This window comes from Erythrolamprus reginae, chromosome 7, assembly GCF_031021105.1.
Source record: "Erythrolamprus reginae isolate rEryReg1 chromosome 7, rEryReg1.hap1, whole genome shotgun sequence".
Lineage (NCBI taxonomy): Eukaryota > Metazoa > Chordata > Lepidosauria > Squamata > Dipsadidae > Erythrolamprus > Erythrolamprus reginae.
Window position 1 is genome coordinate 85827341 of NC_091956.1, and position 20346 is coordinate 85847686.

General features: G+C 42.8%; 1 protein-coding gene across 5 annotated transcripts in view; it reads left to right on the plus strand.

Moving 5' to 3' along the window:
* The first annotated feature begins 16541 nt into the window (after positions 1–16541).
* Positions 16542–20346, plus strand: part of MAPK10 (mitogen-activated protein kinase 10) — a 252552-nt gene continuing 248747 nt past the window's right edge. For 3 of the 5 annotated variants that reach the window (XM_070758064.1, XM_070758062.1, XM_070758067.1), the window contains exon 1: positions 16575–16702. The gene's annotated coding sequence lies outside the window, so the exon portion shown is untranslated. Of the gene's footprint in view, positions 16703–20346 lie in introns of all 5 variants that reach the window. The other 2 variants (XM_070758061.1, XM_070758063.1) reach the window with 2 other exon arrangements.

Consider the following 20346-nt stretch of genomic DNA (forward strand, 5'->3'; position numbering starts at 1 on the left):
GACTGTTTTTAAATAAGAGTTTTATAATTATTTGTTTTTAACAGATTTGTACACTGTATTGTTGTTGGAAGCCACTCCGAGTCTTCGGAGAGGGGCGGCATACAAATCGAATTAATAATAATAATAGTAATAATAATAATAATAATAATAATAATAATAGTAGTAGTAGTAGTAGTAGTAGTTATAGTAGTGGTGGTGGTGGTAGTAGTTGTAGTAGTAGTAGTTGTAGTAGTAGTACATGTGGGAAAAAAGATCTTGGAATAGAAGACGATTGCAAATTGATTAGGGGGTATGATATTTGAGAATACCGGACAGAGGAGAACAGATTTAAGTTTAGATTGTAGGTCTTTCTGTGCCAGGGCAAAAACAGCTTCCTCACAAGAAAATGGGTTTGACAGTAGAAACCAATTACTCAGGGGTTCGGTGGGCTCTTTTTCACTGGGCATGGTCAAACAAAGTTTAAGTAGTCATCTGTCAGGACTAATCTGGATTGGTGAACTAAAAGGGGACTCTATTTCAGGGTTGAAGCGAATGAAATGGGGAATATCAGATATCAAGATCAGATTATCAATGCAATTGATATCATATCGGATACCTCCGGAAATGTCTTCTGCCGTATGAATCCCAGCGGCCGATGAGGTTGGTCTTCTCCGAGTTGGCCTTCTCCGGATCCTGTCGACTAAACAATGTCATCTGGCGGGCCCCAGGGAAGAGCCTTCTCTGTGGCGGCCCCGGCACTCTGGAATCAACTCCCCCCAGAGATCAAAACTGCCCCCACCCTCCTTGTCTTTTGCAAACTAACTTAAGACCCACCTATATCACCAGGCATGGGGGAATTGAGACATTTGTATGCCATCCCTCTCCGAAGACTCGGGGCAGCTCACAACAATAACAATTACAGTGTGACAATGTAAACAAATCTAATATTAAAAAAGCATCATTTAAAAACCATGCAGCACACACACACCATACAGAAAACTATAAAAGCCTGGGGGAGATGTCTCAGTTCCCCCACGCCTGGCGATACTGGTGAGCTCTAGCAAGAGCGAAAGTGAGCACTACCAAAAAACCACAACGCCACTACATTGAGAACGGTGGAATTGGCCGTTTTCCACGTGAAGGAAAAATAACAATTATAAATGCAACCTTAAACAAATATGTGGCCACGATTACACTTATCATTCAGTGACACCTGTCTCAGTATAATTCATAGGTATGACTTGATAAATTATTCATTCTGCCCTATTTTAAACCGGCAGGTCTGCAGATCTGCTGTGGACTGAAACGGTCAACCGAAATCACCCCATTTAATTGTTTTGGGTTGTTTTTTAAGTGAACCTGTCAGTGAAAACGGTCTCAGTTTGGGAAGGAGATGGAATGGATGGAAGGAAATTACCTTAAAATATAAACCCTACGTGGCTCTGAAGCTTCTGTCTCTGAGAGACGTTTAATTGTTTTGAATTTTGATGTGAGATGAAAAGGATTTTATCTGTGCACAAATTATTAAGCAGGCTGCTTCGATGGGAGACTACTGTACTTTGCTTGTCTCAATATTTGATTGCGGGGTTCGTCTGGAGAAGAGGGCTCCCTTGCAAATCCATTTTGCAAATCTTATAACAGCCGACAGACTCAGTGTCTAGGTTCTGGCACTACGCTAAACCTTGGTTTATTTAATCATTCATGAGTTAACCACAATTATTTTCTTCTTATATTGGACTGCACAAAGCCTAAATGTGGCTTAGAGCATGTGCGGAAGCAAAAATGCCGGCAATAAATAGCTGATATCTCGCTTGTGCTTGTGAGATTTCAGCTATTTTTTGCCAGTAATTTTGAGAAGCAAAAATGTAGGCGAAAATAGCCAGAATCTCATGAAATTGACAAATGTCTCTTTTTCTTTTATGTACGCTGAGAGCATCTGCACCAAAGGCAAATTCCTTGTGTGTCCAAGCACACTTGGCCATTAAAGATTTCTATTCTATTCTATGCTATGCTATTCTGTTCTGTTCTGCTCCATGCTATTCTATTCTATTCTATTCTATTCTGCTCTGTTCTATTCTATTCTATTCAATTCATTCTATTCTATTCTTATTCTATTCTGCTCTGCTCTATTCTGTTCTGTTCTATTCTATTCAATTCTATTCTATTCTATTAAATTTGGCTTGTGCGCATGTGCAGTAGCCAAATGTCATGCAAGGCACACACATGCATACCTTAGGAGAGTGCATGCCTGCACCGGCCGTCAATAAGTGGCTGCCCAATACTGTGTGTGTGTGTGTGTGTGTATCTTTGTGTGTGTTTTGTAGCTCCTTTTTTTGCCAGGCATAATTTCTTTCTCTCCAGTTCTACAGACCCAGTTCTAAATAATATATTAGCAATTGGGATTAGAAGCCACGTTTAACTACTTGGGGGGGGGGGGGAGATTTCTCGTAAACCCCAAACTAAGAAATGAGTTGAACCAGTGAGAGGGGATAAATGGCATTTCGTAATAGCTGCGGTTATGTTAGCGGCCGTACGTTTACTATAGGCAAATCCAGAAAGTGAGCATTGCGTGTTTTCAAAGGTGACATATTTATTTATGGGAATTATACAGCTGCCCAACTCTCACTCTTACTAAGTCTGGGCACTTTACAAGGATAACAGTCTAATATAAAAGCATTTTTTTTTTAAAAGAAAAGAAAAACAATAACCTGCCTAGCTAGCCCTCTGTGGACAACAATAAAAAATATGCTGTAAAGAACAAAGGTGGTCCTCATTTTAGGACCAGTTGCTTAATGACTGTTTGAAGTTATGACGGACTCCCAAAAGATACTTACAACTTGGTTCTGACTGCCTCGTTTGGGTGTTCAGCAACTATAAAGTTGCTTTACCTATAAAGCCCTGCAAGGCTCAGGACCAGATTATTTATGGGACCGTCTCCTACCACATACCCCTCAGAGACCTATAAGAGCACACAGAGTTGGCCTCCTCCAGGTCCCGTCAACGAAGCAATGCAGGTTGGCGGGACCATGGGGAAGGGCCTTCTCTGTGGCCACCCCGGCTCTTTGGAATCAACTTCCACCCAGTGTCCGCACTGCTCCCACCCTATTGGCCTTCCATAAGGCCACGAAGACCTGGCTTTGCCAACTGGCCTAGGGGCCATGAACCAACAACAACAATGGCCAAATTGTATGAATGTCTAGTGTGCATGTTGGGGCTACCTTTGAAAAGTGTTCGGAAACTCCAGATAGTGCAGAACGCGACTGCGAGAGCAATCATGGGCTTCCCTCGATCTGTCCATGTTACACCAACACTCCGCAGCCTGCACTGGCTGCCAATCAGTTTCCGGTCACAATTCAAAGTGTGGGTTATGACCTATAAAGCCCCACATGGCATTGGACCAGAATACCTACGGGAACACCTTCTGCCGCATAAATCCCACCAACCGATTAGGTCCTACAGAGTTGGCCTTCTCCAGGTCCCGTCGACTAAACAATGTCGTCTGGCAGGACCCAGGGGAAGGGCCTTCTCTGTGGCGGCCCGGGCCCTCTGGAGCCAACTCCCCCCAGAGATTAGAATTGCCCCCACCCTCCTTGCCTTTCGTAAGCTGCTTACGAAAGTCTTCGGAGAGGGGCGGCATACAAATCTAATAAATAATAATAATAATAATAATAATAATAATAATAATAATTATTATTATTATTATTATTATTATTATTATTATTATTATTATTATTAAACCCCACCTCTGCCGCCAGGCATGGGGGAACTGAGATACACTTTCCCCTTAGGCCTTTAAAATTTTATGCATGGTATGTCTATATGTATGATTGGTTTTTATAATAATGGGTTTTTAACTGTTTTTAGTATTGGATTATACTGTTTTGTTACTGTTGTTAGCCGCCCCGAGTCTGCGGAGAGGGGCAGCATACAAATCCAAATAATAACAATAATAATAATAATAATAATAATAATAATAATAAATATTATTATTATTATTATTATTATTATTATTATTATTATTATTATTATGTATGGTCTGTTTAAGATGTATGACTACTTTATAAGGGTTTATAAAATTGCTTTTAACTATTAGATTTGTATATTGTGTATTGTCTTGTTGTGAGCCTGTTCCAAGTCCTCGGAGGGGGGCGGCATATAAACCTAGTACTGTAAATAGATAGGGAAATTGCATCTCTCTGAGGCGAGGAGAGGCCAGGCACCCTAACCCTAACCCAAATCCTTGACATGAGTAACGTCACATTGGCCGCCTTTAAGCCAGTCACATGACCTTTAAGCCGCCCCGATCACATGATCGTCAAGCCACTCCCACTTGGTCACATGGCTGACAAACCCCACCCACAAAATAAGCCACGCCCAGAGTGTGGTAGTAAAAGTTTATGTAGCCCTTCACTGGGTTCAGCTAAACATAAACATGTTTGGAACCAGATAATCTGATTGGTAGTAACCTTTGTTTTGATGGACTATATCAAATTGGAAGGACATTCGTTGCAGCTTGAATTAAATGTTTTTACTGTTTCTTCCCGCTCTCTCGCTCTCTCTCCCTCCCTCCCTCTCTTCCTCTCCCCTTTACCTCTGACTTCTTGTATTTCCTGCTCGCCAAATCATTTCTGCCCACCATCACTTCTTTCCATCTGGAGCCGAAAATCCCACAAGCAAATTGTCCCCCAGTAGCCTCCCTCTTGTGTTAGGTTTGCTATGCCTAAAGAACTGTAGTGTAATCATTAGGAATACAAATCTAATAAATTATTATTATTATTATTATTATTATTATTATTATTATTATTATTAACTAAATTCTAATGACATGGATTTTGTATTACTGCAGAAGAATGTGATCAAGTCATCATTTTCTTCTTTGGAAAAGAAATTTCATTCCAGACCTCGGGGGGAAACGTTGCAGGAACCAAAGCCCCTTTCCAAATAAGGTCAATTTTTGCATAGAGTCGTACATCATCTGAGCATGGATTCGTGCCAGAATCAATATCAACATATGGTTCTGTGCTAATCTGACATGAAGGTGGGAAAAAAAATTCACCATTTCCAACCTGCCTGTAATTTTTACTGGCACAAGTAGCAGGTGTGATGCAGAACTAACCTGTGGCAGAGATCTCTTCTGTATAATAAGGGAAAACTGAGGGAGCAATGTGATTAAATTTTTAATCCCTAATAGTGAGAAGGTACCTATGGGACCTATGGATTCTTTATGACTTACTTGTAGACTTCAACTATACAAGCTATGCTCCAAAGCACCTGAAGAAGCAATGGGTGGAAACTAAACAAGGAGAGAAGCAACCTAGAACTAAGGAGAAATTTCCTGACAGTCAGAACGGTTGATCAGTGGAACAGAAGTTGCCTCCAGAAGTTGTGAATGCCCCAACACTGGAAGCTTTAAAGCTGCTGTTGGATAACCTTAGTGTAGGGTTTCCTGCCTAAGCAGAAGGGTTGGACTAGAAGACCTCCAAGGTCCCTTCCAACTCTGTTGTTATTATTATTATAACTCCCAGAATTCCCAAGCCAGCATGGCTGCTTCAGGAATTCTGTGAGTTGAAGTCCCCAAAGAGGCCATAGTTCCCAACTTCTGGTTTAGAGCAGGGATGAAATGCTCCTGGTTTGCCTTCGGTCATCGGTTGCAAAGACAGCGTGAGACTCCACCCACCTGCCCGGATGCCGCCATTTGAGTTCTTTTACCTCCTTTGTGCATGCACAAAGAACCCAAATGGTGGCATCCAGGTGGGTGGCGTCCAGGTTGTGACCAGCTCTCTGATGACTGACAGGCTCGAGAGAACCGGTAGCATTTCACCCCTGGTTTAGAGTCTTAGCAGAGCCTGCTAAGATTTTTGCAGTCCTGATGGCATGAGTAATTCCTTAATTCACCCAGAAAAGATAAAAGTAGAGTGGAGTAGAGTAGAGTAGAATAGAAAAGACCAGACCAGAACAGAACAGAATTATTGGCCAAGTGTGATTGGACACACAAGGAATTTGTCTTTGGTGCAGATGCTCTCAGCGTACATAAAATAAAATATACATTTGTCAAGAATCATGTGGTATAACACTTAATGATTGACATAGGGGTCAAATAAGCAATGAAGAAACAATATTAATAAGAATCTTAAGGACACAAGCAACAAGTTTCATGTTATGTATGGTTTAATTGGATGGTATGACTGTTTTATAATGGGTTTTTATAATTGTTTTTAATATTAGATTTGTGCTTTGTTGTGAGCCGCTCCGAATCTTCGGTATACAAGTCTAATAAATTATTATTATTATAATTATTAACTTACAATCATACAGTCCTAAGTGGGAGGAAATGGGTGATAGGAATGATGAGAAAGAACTAGTAGCAATAGTAGTGCAGACCTAGTAAATAGTTTGACAGTGCTGAAGGAATTATTTGTTTAGCAGAGTGAGTGCATTTGGGGAAACACCATTCTTGTGTCTAGTTGTCTTGGTGTGCAGTGCTTGGTAGTGACGTTTTGAGGGTAATAAAGAGTTATAGACTTAGAAGTGACCTCAAAAATCATTTTAGTCTCCTGCTGATGCACTGCTGGTAGTATCGGAGTGTGCCAAATGGACTCGTGCCATTGTTAAGAAGGTTTTACCTCCGCTATTCCCTGTGCAGAGCTAAAGATAGACAATTCCGTCTTGAACGGCTCACAGAGTTAAAGGTGGGCCTTGCTTATGTTTGCCTGATCAGATCTTATTCCTGATATGATGACTAGATAGACTGAAGGAAATGTAGAAGAGGCAAAGTTATTCAAGTGCTTAAATCTTAATTTCATCTCAGTCATACTCAGTATTTACAAAGGTAACTAGGATTACAGAAGATATCCACGTGCCATGTAACCAGTACTTATTCAAATATTTGGACAGGGCTTATATCTGTGTAAATGTACATAGGATTGAACTTCTTAGTAGGACTATGTAAGGGTAAACGGTGGATGGATTATGAAGGTCAAAATGCCAGGTGAATGGAAGTGTGCTCTTGCAGTGGAACTTTTAACATTCGCATTCCCTGTCTGCACTTTTTGCCCCTGAAAAAAAATAAATTATATTCCAGGAAGTTCTTCCAAAAAGCCTCTAGTTTTGTGAAACTTCAGAAGAATTAAGGGCTATAGGGAATTGCTCCTTCCAATTCCACTTATTTCCTTCAGAGGAAAAAGAGAACTGGATTTCATCTTCAGTTTCTTGATTTAAAAAAATATTGGCATATCTTTATCAGAATAAATTAATTTTTTATTTGTTCATTACCTTTTAATAACATGTGAATAATTTCTGAACAGTGGATATAAAGGGGTGACTTCTTCAATGCCAATTCTTTCATTCTTTGTTAATCTTCTCATTTTAATCTTATATTTTTTCTGCATAAGCTTTCCAGAATTCAAAATGCAGTCACTTCACAAATTGACTCTGGACACCATAATTTAAAAACCCATATACAGTGGTACCTCTACCTACGAACGCCTCTACTTACGAACTTTTCTTGATAACAACCGGGTGTTCAAGATTTTTTTGCCTCTTCTCAAGAACCATTTTCCACTTACAAACCCCAGCCTCCGAAACTGTAACCGGAAAAGGTGGGGAAAAGCCTCCGTGGGGCCTCTTTAGAAAAGGCAGGCAGAAGCCTCCGTGGGACCTCTCTAGGAATCTCCTGGGAGGAAACAGGGCCTCCACCCTCCCTGTGGTTTCCCCAATCACACGCATTATTTGCTTTTACATTGATTCCTATGGGAAAAATAGCTTCTTCTTACAAACTTTTCTGCTTAAGAACCTGTTCATGGAATGAATTAAGTTCGTAAGTAGAGGGACCACTGTATTATGCTCAGGGTTAAAGCCAGGTAGTGGAACTTGTTAGTAGTTTGCTTTGAGTGTTCCTGTTTTGCTCTCTTGGGATTAATTAGTATGTTAGTACCTGTGGCTAAACAAAGAATAGCAAGTTATTTATTTATTTATTCATCCTAGGGGCATGGTTATGGATTGTCTTTTCTCATATGTCTATTGTGAGTCCTTACTCTTTAAAATTTACGAAGAAATTTAGAGGTAGCCTTTATTGTATGAAGAGGCAAAATACATGAGGCTGTTCCAAATTTCTTTTTTAGAATGTATGGTTACTTTAGTTAGTACACACAATAAGAAGCCAAATAAAACGACTTGTTAGATGTGTAGGAACTCAATGTAGATAAGGTCTGAATGAAAAACAAATTCCTTTATCGTAAAAGACCGCTACTGGGAAGATGAAATGTTCTTTTAGCTTGTTTGTTCAGAAGACAAATACTGTAATCACTTTTGGGACCTTTTGCCACCACTTTGGAAGAACATTGGCGTTGCCCTCTCCTAAGGATTTTTTATTTATTTATTCCTTCCTTCCTTCCTTCCTTCCTTCCTTCCTTCCTTCCTTCCTTCCTTCCTTCCTTCCTTCCTTCCTTCCTTCCAAGGCTTATAAGTGGGCTTGCAAATATAATCCATTGAGCTGTGTAACTGGACAGCGGAATCCAATCTCACTGGCCAACAAGGCAATTTGGGGTTTTTTTCTGTTTATTTCAGAGTTTTCAATAGAAGGACTTTGAATGGTTATTATTTGGCAAACACAAAATATGCTGGGCCAGGTATACATCCAACATTTGGAGAAGGAATTATGGAACCACGTGTGCTCTGCACAACTGTGCCATCAACTCCTGGCATTAATGCACTGATTTCTATGCAGCAGATGAAAGTGTCAAAAACCCTTTTAGCTGAATGTTGTGTTCTTCTTTGGTAAGATTGAGACCAATCCAAATAAAATGGAGGTACCAAAATTTAGGAAGCCAAGTACTGTAGAAAATAGATTATCAGTGGACTACCGATGGACTCCAACCCTATTTTTTTATGTTTTGGAGTCTTAATGAATGAATGAACAAATGAAATATCCACGAAATTCAGCAGAATCGCTAGGCTTTGGTCCGTTAAAAAACAAACAAAATACAGACTAAAATAGACACATTAAGCCTTTAAGAAACTTTAACCCATTTTGATTTTTTTTTTTAAAATGAATAAGGTTGAAAATGTTTGTCACTTCCCATTTTAATCGTATCACCACCATCCTTTCTTCAGGCTGCAAGTTTCTACAGTAAGTGCAGTTTCCATTTGCAAAATATATCCCTGCTCCAGATTGTGAACTTTATTTATTTATTTGTGTGTTGGTTTATTTGTTTATTTATTTATTTATTGATTGATTGGATTTGTATGCCGCCCCTCTCCGAAGACTCGGGGCGGCTAACAGCAATAACAAGATAGCATACAATAATAATCCAATACTAAAAACAATTAAAAACCCATTATTATAAAAACCAAGCATACATACAGACATACCATGCATAAAATTGTAAGGGCCTAGGGGGAAAGAGTATCTCAATTCCCCCATGCCTGGCGGCAGAGGTGGGTTTTAAGAAGCTTACGAAAGGGAAGGAGGGTGGAGGCAATTCTAATCTCTGGGGGGGAGTTGGTTCCAGAGGGCCGGGGCCGCCAGAGAGAAGGCTCTTCCCCTGGGTCCCGCCAAGCGGCATTGTTTGGTTGACGGAACCCGGAGAAGGCCCACTCTGTGGGACCTAACTGGTCGCTGGGATTCATGCAGCAGAAGGCGGTCCCTGAGATAATCTGGTCCAGTGCCATGAAGGGCTTTGCGAGTCTTGGATGAGTTTATACTTCCCACAAGGTCCAGGTTTTATATTAATAGTGCTAGCTGGACTACAGGCTAATGGAAGACATATACTACATGTCTTTGTGGCCAGGGATCCTTTCAACTCATTTAATTATACAGCTTCTCTGCTTTGCACATATGATATGGTACTGATATGCACTAGAACAGTGATGGCGAAACTTTTTTCCTATGGGTGCCAAAAGTGTGTCCACGTGCACTATTGTGCGTGTGTGAGTGCCCACACCCATAATTGGGGAGGGTGAAAACAGCCTCCCCCTCCCACTGGAGGCCTTCTGGAGGCTAGAAATAGCCCATTTCCCAACTTCTGGTGGGCCCAGTAGAGTGGTTTTTTAAGTTTTTAATTTTATTTATCAACGTCATCTGTAGAAATGTGCTTACATGTTAAAATTAGGAAAGGAAGCTCTTCTTTCTTGCTGAGCTGATGAAAGAGGGAGGAACTTTGATACAATGGGATCGTGGCCAGCTTTTCAGAAAACCTTAAAGACCTAATTAGTGTCCATAGCTTCTCATTAATGACTTTTATTGGTCTGGTTGGATTCTAGCAGGAATAGGATTAGTTTGGAGTAGCGGATAGAGAGAGGAAGCTATTCTAAATTGAATCCAGAGCTTTAATGTATATTAGGGAGATAAGAGTGGGAAGGTAAGACTTTATAGGATAAAACCAAATTAAAAGATTGATTATATGTCATCAAGTTAGTGTTGATTCTTAGTGACCACCTAGATTTTTCTCCAAAACAATGAGTCCCTAATCTGGCCCTTCAGTTCTTCCAATGTTGCACTCTAGTAATGGGTTGCAAATCCCGTCACTAACGTTTTGTGCACGTAGGGTGGGTGGGTGGAGCCTCCTGCCATCATCACCAGTTTGCAGAACCGATCTGAACTGGTAGCAACCCCCCACTGGTGCATTCATTGCCTTTGACCTTGGCCACACACCTTGTTGATGGTCATCTTTTTCCTCATTTCCCCCTTTTCCCAAAGATTTGGGTCTTTGCGTGTGGTATCTGAAGTAGGCTAATTTAAGCCTGGTCATGTGGGCCTGAAGTGAGAACTTGATTGGAAAAAAATACCAATTTTTTTTAGCTTTGCAAAACCACCAGGGGCATACATTGTTTAATTTATAGAAATTGTGTTATCTTTGGTGGCCAGGCGCCCTGTAATGTACATGGCACATTATTTATTCATTATATTGAAATACTTTTTCAAGGCTATTTTATCTTGGTTCTCTTTGAACTGAAGGCTCTTGGTGATATTGTTTTTGTCATTTTGCTGTTCATTAAACCTAAACTACTGTTAAGTTTTTAGTTATGAGACTGTTTATTAATTATGTATTGATTATATTTGAAATGTGTTGCAATAGTGCTTGGTGCTGAAATGTTGTGTTACTGATTATAATCCGGTCAGGCAATGACTGGTGTGATTGCATCCCCAGTTATTGCTGATTATTATTATATCTTTATTCTCAGACTATTCATAATACTATCGTTATAACAGCAATAGCACTTAAGACTTGTATACTGCCTTACAGTGCTTCACTGCCCTCTCTAAGAAGAAAAAGTAGCCTGCAGGACTGCATTGTGACCATTGCGCCACTGTGGCTCATGTTTGTTTGCTTGTTTATTTATTTATTTTGTCCAATACACAATGAAGGTTATAGAGGATGTACTCATAGTAAAATAAATCAGAGAAAGATATAGGAATGAAATATATCAATGAAAGAATAGAGAAAGGATATAGGAATAGAAGAAAAGAGATAGGAGAGATAGGAGAGATAATAGGACAGGGGACGGAAGGCACACTTGTGCACTTATATCCCACCTTTACAGTTTTGAAAAAATAGTTCAAGATGGCAGACGTACACAACACTCCTTCCTCATGCTAGTTTCCCAGCAGCAGTGGCCTGTGAAATGAGTTGGGCTGAGAGTGAGTGACTGGACTTTATAGCTAAAGCAGGACACGAACTGTCTCGCTTTCTAGCCTGGTGCCTTAGCCATTTCCCCAAACTGGCTCTAGAACAGTGGTCCCAACATTGTTTAAACCAAGTTAATGGCCTTTTAGGTTTCCTCTGTGTGTGAGTTCACTTTTTGAATAGTAAGAATTATATGTCACCGGGCAGGGTGGGTGGGGGAGCATCAGGATTTTAGAGATGCTAAGATGGGGCATGGTCTAGAGCAGTGTTTCCCTACCTTGGCAACTTGAAGATATCTGGACTTCAACTCCCAGAATTCCCCAGCCAGCATTCGCTATGGAGACAGGGCATTCGCTGGCTGGGGAATTCTGGGAGTTGAAGTCCAGATATCTTCAGGTTGCCAAGGTAGGGAAACACTGCTCTAGAGCAAAGGTCTCCAACCTTGGCAACTTTTAAGACTTGTGGACTTCAACTCCCAGAGTTCCTCAGGCAGCGAAGCTAGCTGAGGGACTCTGGGAGTTGAAGTCCACAAGTCTTAAAAGCTGCCAAGGTTGGCGACCTTTGCTCTAGAAGAAACACAAAGATAGAATAGACAAGATCAATAAAAATAAAAAAGATCAAGACCAAAAGGAGAAACAAGATCTGCACCATGACTGTTTTTTTTAAATAAACCAATAGTTTCCTTTTCACATTAGTAATAATGGCTACTTTGTTCCATTGCCAATCAATCTCAGACTCAAAAATGGAAAGAAGGGAAAACTGGGCTGTCTATGCCGTCCTTTTGGTCTGCATTTCTAGTTGCCATGGCAGTTGTACTTAGGCTTATGCACCGCTTCACTGCACTCTCTAAGCCCTTTACAGAGTCACCATATTGCCGCCAGCAATCTAGATCGTTTTACCGACCTCAGAAGGATGGACGGCTGAATCAACCTTGAGCCGGTCAGGATGGAAGTCCTGGCAGTGAGCAGTTACAATCAGGAACGGGTTCCTCCCTTTTTGGACCAGTCTGGCCAAACCAGTAGCGACTTGCTGGTGATGTCACGATGACATCACCAAACGGATCGGTCGTGCCAGTCTGTGGGTGCCGCCATCTTTTTTTTTGCTATATTGCTCAATTTTTTATTTTTAAAAATATTCCTTCTGAGCCTGTGCAGAAGCAGAGTTCTGGCACTATGCATGCAGGCACCATCATTTTTTCGGTTTCCCCCTGGATTTTTGGTTACTGCGCATGCATGTGTGCTCGCGGTGCAGGAGGGAGCAAGCCAGCAGCAAGGTACATTGGAACCCACCCCTGGTTAGAATGCAGAGATAGACGTGTCCCTTGCCCTTTTCAGGACCACTTATCAACGTTTTTCATAACGACTTTCTTGTAGTTCTCATAAAGACCAAAGAAATGTTAGCTCTTTAGCTTGGAAACAGTGTTCATTAAAATGATTTAACAACAACAACAAAAATCCCAGTTTTCCCCATTTTGGGAAGTTTAAGATCAATAGCAATGAAAGATCTCATGACAGAATTTCCTTAATTTTAACCGAAAGCTTGTAGACTCCCAACTATGCCTATAGAATGTGTAGAGGCTTTTCAGAGTTCTGTCCCATCAAACCAATGATAGATTAAGGTGGTGGCAAATTGTCTTGAGGCCAAGAAGATATCTACTAGACTAACTGCAGAGCTGGTTCCTTTGGCTATCGGGCCACCAAAGTGTTGATCCCTACTTAGAAACATGAGAATAGCTTATCTAATGTCTAGTGTCGGAAACAGGATATTTTATTTATTTATTCGATTTTTATGCCGCCCTTCTCCTTAGACTTAGGGCGGCTTACAACTTGTCAGCAATAGCACTTTTTAAACAGAGCCAGCCTATTGCCCCCACAATCCCGGTCCTCATTTGACCCACCTCAGAAGGAGGGAAGGCTGAGTCAACCTTGAGCCGGTGATCTTTCATCTCGTCGAAATCTCATACAGACTCTCTAAATATAGAACCCGTTCTCCCTTTCAAAGCCCCGGATGATATAGTGTTGATGTGACCAACTACACTGATGTTCTTCTCTAACTTTGCAGATTGAGAAGCAAAGAACCGTTGAGTCTGAGGCTTCTTTGGGTTTTTGCCACAAATGATCTAAAGGAACCCCCCCCCCCACATCAGATGAAAATGTTGTGGGTCAGGAAGTGAGAATCAGAGGACCCATAAAGTTGGAAGAGGCTAATTGTAGGCCATTGAGTGCAACAGCTTGTACAACACAGGCATTTAAATTAAAGCAGCCCGCAACCGGAGAGCTGTCCAATCTCCCTTTGAGCCCATCCAGTGAAGAACAGCTCACCACCTCCGTTGATAATTGGATTCTAGAGGAGGTCATGGCTGACTGCTGCAACCCAAACAATAAATACCTTTTACTGGCAGCGATATGTAAATTCCACATACAGTATTGTCTGACGAAGGAGCGATGGGGCAGAAGCCTTAAATCAATGGTATAAAAAGTTCAGTGGAAGATGACTGTTCCCTTGAGACTTATTAATTTTGGATTTGCAGGCTGCCTACCGGACAAGCCTTGGAAGACAAAGAGACCAAAGGATTTTTCTCCGCACGGACTGTCCAAACCGGATCTGGGAGTGACACGCTTTTTTGGGAGGAGGGAGCCTGACCAACCATGGTTATAAAGAGGAACTACCCCACAAATCCAAAAACCAACACCAAAAATTAATGAAAAAAGATAAACACTTTAAAACGACAAAAATGTTAACTCAAACCCAAGTTCAGAATTTTACAAACACTATGTATACTGATAGTAAAGATCTTAAAATCTGTAATCAGGTCAACAGATAAGTTGACAATTACGACATTTGACAAATTTACAGATATGAGTTTATTTCTCTTTCTTTTTTTCTTTTTTCTTTTCTTCTTCTTTTATACACTGCTCAAAAAAAATAAAGGGAACACTTAAATAACAGAATATAACTCCAAGTCAATCAAACTTCTGTGAAATCAAACTGTCCACTTAGGAAGCAGCACTGATTGACGATCAATTTCACCTGCTGTTGTTCAAATGGAATAGTTGTGCAAATGAAATATTCAATGAGAATATTTCATTCATTCAGATCCCTTTATTGTTTTGAGCAGTATACTGTATATGTGTATTCTGATGTACAGCCATACTTAAAATCCATATACTGTACATGTATTAGTACTACTTGTACAGTCCTTTTATTTTACATATCCCTACTTATTTTCAGAAATAAGAAAAGAGGTTTGAGGGGAGAGGAAGCCAAGGGTGGATTCCCTGGGTGGCATTTTGAGCGTGCACTTTCTTTTTCTCCAAAGAAGCAAAGGCTGCAGTTCCCCACCAGTGCTCCCAAGCCCATCTAAGCAATTTTAAATAAATAGATAAAGATCCCATTAGGGTGCAAGGAATAAGAGCAGAGGTGATCGCAGCTATAACGAGCTGAGGGAGAAAAAGAAGAGCGCTGGGACCTCTTTTAATTTGGGGCAAGGGAGAGAAAAGGGAGCTGCCAGCTGGCCTGGCTGTTGTCAAGGTCCCGCGCATCCACCTGCGAAGTGGCAGAGAGGAGCAAAGGAGGCCATTGAGGAAAGCAGGTAATGACTGCCAGGCCACAGTCCCCGTCGACCAAACTGGGCCCGGCCGGGTCAACCCCCATTTTACCTTTCGAGTCAACAACCCACAGGGGCGCGCAGGCGCGTGAGCGTCCACGCGCGCGCGCGCACCCCTTCGGCCCTCACCCGAGGTCACCGCTGCGGGGGCCCTTTGCTCGGTTGCCAACCGCTCAGGCGGCCTTTGCTGTTCCAGATGCGGCCGCCCTCCCTCCCCTCGATTCCACCGAGGCGATACAATAGCCCGAATTGCGGATTAGGCGCTCGCCCCCCCCCCCCCGCAACGCAGCCCTCCTCCCGAGATTGCTCTCTCCGCTTTGACGTCACGTGTGCTCCTTTCCGTTGCCATGGCAGCCCAGGTTCCCTCAAGCCTGTCTCCCTTTGGTAGCATCTCCACAAGAGGGAAGAGCGCCGGTATCGCGATGCTCGGTGCTTGCCCCCCTTCCTCGCCAATAAAATGATAATTAAAAAAAAGACGGTGATTCAGCAAGCCACGATCCCATCCGTTGCGCTCCCCCCCCTCATAAACATCTTCCTCAAGTCTCGCCCTATTCCTTCCTTCCTCCTATTTGGCCCGAGACCTTCTCCCCTTTCCCGCCGCCGTCCTTTCTTTTTCCTTTTGCGCGGCGGTATTATTATTATTATTATTGAGCGCGCGCCCCCCTCCTTCCACTGCGTCCCTCCCCGTCCGCCCCACGCCCCACCCCCATCCAGGTGACTTCGCCTTGCACACCTGCCCATCACCCCGCCCGGCGCCTCCCTCACACGGCCGGTTCAAATTATTATTATTAAAATCCCCTCAGCCGAGCGCGAGCTCTTCCCGCTAGTTTCTCCTCAACAACCTCTTCTCTGCCCCCCCCCCCCGCTTCCCCCCATTCCCGCGCCTCGGCTGGGAACGAGGGTCCCAAAGACCAAGTGAGGTCGCGACCGCCCGTTTGCGGTAGAGAGAGAAAGAGAGAGAGAGAGAAGGGAGGTGGGAAGATAGCTGCCCCCCCCCCCCGAGGAAAGGTCGCTCTCCAAGCGCCCAGGGAGGCTTAATCCGCGAGCGCGCGGGATAATGGCAAAGCCTGAGGGGGCGCAGCAGAAGGCGAGCGCGCGGGCTTCCCGCTCCCATATACGCACGTACGCGCGCGCGCGCGCTGCCAAGCTCAATCTCTCCCCTTCCCCCTCTCTTCGCATTGGGCACGCACACAAAGGCGAGGAGTGTGGTGAAGGGGGGGGGAGGGTTACGCGGCGCGCGCGAGCGGGATGAATATCGATTGCTGTTAAAAATAATAAAGAAAGGGGGGGGGGAGGAGTGCGTGAGGGTGCGCGTGCGCGCGCGTGTGTGCGTGCGAGCGAGCGGGCGGCCGTGTGTGGGGGGAGGCAAGTGAATGAAACAAACTGCTGGCGGAGGCGGGAAGGAAGGCAGGAGCTGCGGGTCCTGGGAAAGGGCAGAAAGAGAGAGAGAGAGAGAGAGAGAGAGAGAGACATCTTTGAGCCGGTGATTTGGGTCAGTATCTTCCTGTATTTCGGAGGGGGGGCGGGGGGGCTCGTTAAGCGAACGGGGGAGGTGTCGTCCCCCCCCCCCGTAGTCCGCCCGTGGAGCTTGTTTTGAACCTGTGCTTGGTGGCGCTGAGGGATGTAAACAGTTGGGAGTCCACAAGAGAAGGAAGAAGGGGCAGGAAAGTCCAGGGATGCTGCTGAGGCTGCTTCACCTCCATCCTTTTCTCCGCTTTGAATGGGGGGGGGAGCCTCTTTTGGGGGCCTCTTTCTTTCTCTCTTTTTTTTAAAGATGGGATGGAAAATAATAATAGTAATAATAATAATAATAATAAAAATAGTAATAATAATAGTAATAGTAATAATAGTAATAATAATAATAATAGTAATAGTAATAATAATAATAATAATAATAATAATAATAATAATAATAATAATAATAATAATAATATGGGATGGAGAACCATCTCCTCTGTGGGTCCTTGTTGGGATGGGGTCCACAGGTTCCTGGTGGTTGTTTCCATACAAAACAACCCAAAAAGGAGGCTATTTTGCTCTGGCAACCTCTTTTTTAAAAACCCATCTCATTTTCTGAAAGCTTCCTTCTCTTAGAAGATTGACATAGAAAAAGACCTGCTGGTCCATCTCCTCTGCCCTTATACTATTTCCTCTGTTTTATCTTAGGATGGAGATATGTTTATTTTTTTAAAAAATCTTTTATTAACCCATCTCATTTCTCCCCAACTCCTTCGAGCAGCAGGATGAGGGTGGGGGGTAAAAAAAAGAAAACTCAAAACAAAATAATAATTCCCAGAATGGGGATCTGTGGGTGGCTTTTAGAACTATGTTGGTTGGGGTATGGAATATGGTGAGATGGTGGAGGGGGGGGGGATGCTCCGGAGGTGAAGATGGAGGAAAGAGATGAAGTGCTTGGGAGGAAGTAATTTCTCCAGCTGAAAGGCCGGGTCTTGCATAACACAGCCGCTAGTGATGGAGAAGGGATTTTTCCCCCTTCCTCTTTTTTTTTTAATTTAAAGAAGACTGTTTGGAGGGAGGAGAAGAAAGTAGATTGCTCGCATGCTGCAAAGGACGCTAAACATTTAAAGACTGCAGTGAAATCAATGAGCGCTACAGAAATAGTCTTTGCCTGGCCCAGCTATTGCAAGAGGGCAAAATGTTCAGAGAGGAAATTTTTTCTCCCCCCCACCCCCCCGCTGTTCTGCAATGCGGGACAGAATTAAAAAGATGCCTGGAATTTGCCTGCGTGTTTTTTTCCCTAAAGGTCAAAAGCCAGAAAACATCTTTAATGAAGGATGTTGCTGCCCCCCTTTTGATAATCGCAGCCTTTACTGTATTGATGGAGGTTGTGGGGGGGGGGGGGGCGGAGAGAATGCATAGGCTTGTTTACATGGGTCCCTTTTGCTGCATGGGCTGGCTATTTCTTCAATGCAGTTTTTCCCCCCATCCTCTCTCCTCTTGTTCTGGGTGACTTGGTGCCTTGTGAAAGACGGGTTTTGCTTATAGCGGTGGGGACGAAGGCGGTGGGGACGGGGTGGAGAATACGGGCATAGATGATAATGCGCTGCCCTCATTTCTCTTGGGTTCTTTTTCCTTTTTTTAAAAAAATTGAACTGACCAGATCTGGATTGTTGATTTTGTCCTTCTTCTACAAGGCCATTCAAGGCGGGTGGGAGGAGGAAGTGCATTGTTGATAGGCAAGACAGAATGGGCTTGTGTGGAGAACAACCAACCTGAGAATTGCAAGGGCTCTTTGGAGAATATTCTTGATTTATTGGAGGGGGTTGTAGGAGTAGGAAGCCACCAGGTACGCTCGAATTTGGCAGTTCTTTTCCTTAGCATTTGCTTTCTCCCTGTAACATTTCAGTTCTGCCCCCCCCCCCCCCAGCAACGTGCACCATGTTGCTGGGATTACAATGTCAAAACAAAGGAATGCTCGGCAGAGCTCAAGAGACAACGTCTTCATCATATGACATCCCGTGAAAGCAAGGAGCACCCGATAATAACCCCTAAATTATATTTGCACACCTTTCTCTTTCTCCCGCCCCTCCCCTCCTCCTCACCCCCCAATTATGGAATGAATGACAGAGGTGGTGTGATCTGAGCTGTTAAATTAGGACAGGCCCCCTCTTCAGTATGTGGGCTCCATGCTTCCTGTCCTTTATGGGTGGTTTCAAAGCACCTAAAATCTTTTCTATAAACCCTCTTGTTTATTGTTGTCGCGCACGATGCTGGAATAATATTGGAGAAAGGGAATAATGTTGTGTTGGGATTTCTGCTTCATGGCTGACTGTTGGGGGAAAAAATGACTGTTTCCTCTTCTTGTTTGAGATGTGTGTGGGGATGTGTTTATAGGCGTGTGGGTGTGAGAAAGGCTGTTTATGAAAGGCTCCCAGAGGGGATGAGTGTGTGTTTTGCTGCCTTATCTGTCATGGTTCTTTAATGGTTTCCTAGCAGGGGTCAATCACTTGCATAGGTAGATTGGGGGAGGGGGAGATCAAAGGCTTTCATTTTGGCAGGGGAGGTCGCTACCTTGCAGAAATGTTTGTATACTTTCGGACCATGATGGAGTTGCAATGGCTCTCGGAGGTCATCAAAACTCAGTATTCTACACTCGAAAGAGCTCCAACCGTAGAATAGCACAGAATAATGGATGCTCAGAAGGACAAATGTAACAGCCACTGTGGTGTTATCATCAGAAGGCAGGTCTTCTCCCAGGGGATTCCGAAATCAAATTCAGCTGCTCAATTGAACCCACCAAAATATTTTGTAGAATGAAATGAAATAAGGAATATGCCACGGATGCAGGAAGAATAGTGATGCCACATCTGGGCCGCAATAATCTAGATGATCATTAGATGGCAGCAGAGAGATAACAGAAGCTATCATTCTTTCCTGCCATCTAGTGGGCTATGGATTTTAGCAGCGAAGGCATCAGAGGACTGAGAAAGAAAGCATACAAATGTAATGTATATCCAGCAAGAATTATCCTCCACACTGACAAGTCTTCTGCACACGGGAGCTTGTCACTTTCAATTCTAGGAAAGAAGCAATGGCAAACCACTTCTAAAAAAATCTTGCCAAGAAAAATGCAAGGATTTGTTCAGGCAGTCTCTGAGAATCTGACGTGGCTGTATGGAAGGAAAAAACCCCAGAATGTTATGTTGGTTCTTTCAAGGATTAAATAGATCATTGTTAGAATTGGGCTCATAGCAATTTGTGCTGAAGTTTAACAGACCCCTTAACATGCCCAAAATAATATTTCCTCTATCAGTTTCTAGTACCAGTTGAGGCATGTTTAGTGGAACTGTGTCACACTGTGATTTGATTCACTCATTATGGTGAGCTACAGCTTGTTTAGTAGTGGTTTGTTGTTACAGTGAGCAACGTGGCATAATGCTCTAAAATATAAACCTTGGCTTACAATAATAGTTTCACAGAACATACTAAGCCAAAAGCAAGGCAGTTTTACAATGGTTTTATGCAATGTCTTTTTTTCTTCCTATGTATTTGTGTATTGGACAAATGAATAAAAAAAAATAATGTATGAATTTGGCCTGCATTCATTAGAAAATAAATCCCATTTGGGAACTTGCTTGTTAATGAACATGCATTAAAATGTGTTACAATTAGCAA